Source organism: Macrobrachium nipponense, chromosome 9, assembly GCF_015104395.2.
Source record: "Macrobrachium nipponense isolate FS-2020 chromosome 9, ASM1510439v2, whole genome shotgun sequence".
Classification (NCBI taxonomy): Eukaryota; Metazoa; Arthropoda; class Malacostraca; order Decapoda; family Palaemonidae; genus Macrobrachium; species Macrobrachium nipponense.
In genome coordinates this window covers 104,200,513-104,201,986 of record NC_061110.1, presented here as the reverse complement: position 1 = coordinate 104,201,986, position 1,474 = coordinate 104,200,513, and positions in this window count along the sequence as shown.

The following is a 1,474-nucleotide window of genomic DNA, read 5'->3' as shown; positions in this document are numbered from 1 at the left end:
TTGGGGTTGAGGTAAAGATACGAGAATTTTAAGATAGGATATTTACGATTTATTTATTAGAATGAGAATGTATAAAATGATGTGCATGTTAAAAATTACATAAGAATTATTTCTAAGAAAATATAGGGTATTTATTTTAATTTTCGTTGGTGAAACAAGGCTCTATTTGACCATAGACTTTAGTATAATTTAATTTACGCTAAAAGTTATGAAAATAATGTTTACGACTTATGCATGAGGGGAAAATCTTGCACATGTCCCGAGTAAGCTGGAGGTTGGATCACGCCTTGTTTTTACTGATATTCTCTCATTCTGTATTAAGCTCTAGAAGACAAAAATATTATCCGAGGTTAATTTTTTCCCTTTTTATTTGCTGTGTTGAAGAAAAAATAAATAACATTTTTCATTTAGATGAAGTTTAATTTCTTTTTTCTCTGAAGTGGATTTTGTATATGATTCATTATATTTTAGGAGATTTATGGAATATTTCATAATTTATATAAACGATTGGAAAGTACAAGGCAAAACAATTTGTGTTCCATGCATTGTGACATCTGAAGTTGTAACCTGAAGAGAAATTTTGAAAAGAATTTAATAGTTTATTTTTTAGAGCAGCAAAGCTATGTAATAGTTTTAAGTCTGGCGTTTTATATTTTTTTTATTAAGATTTTCCAAGTGACCAAATAGAGAATTCCTCTTGCCATTAGTCATTGGTAGCTGGCATTATATGTTATTACCTATTGAAATATAATATTGATTAGCTGAGCGGAACTAACTCTAAATAATCAAATATTATATATAATATATATATATATATATATATATATATATATATATATATATATATATATATATATATATATATATATATATATACTATATAGTATATATATATATATAGATATATATATATATAGCCAATATACTACTAGATATATATCTGATAAAGATACGTTGCCTAAACTACTAGTGTTAGCTAAAAACTTATGGTTACCTTCCCATTTAATGAGAAACCAATACTGCCCTTACGGGGTTAGTGCCTTCAGTGCACCACATGCGGTGCACTGTAGGCATTACTTAAGGGTCTTTGTTGTGGCGTGCCTTTGGCCATTAGCTGCAACCGTTTTCATTCCTTTTACAGTAGGTAAGATCATAATTCTCTTTCTTCCACCTGACTTTCCACCCTCTCCTAACAGTCGATTCTTATTGCAACTGCACCTTTGAAACCATCTTTGTCAATATCCTTTTCAGCGCTGAATGACCTCTCAGGTCCCAGCGATTAGCCTTAGGACTAAACCTTATATATTCTTTTCTATTATAATACTGTCATTCCATAGAAACGAATTAGAACAAATGTTTATCATGCTAGAGAGATCCTATGGGCAATTATATGACGTAGAGCCAAAGTTTGAACAACTTTCCTCGGAATTTTTGTTAGAAAACGCTCTTGGCGAACGCCCACCAGATTGTCAAC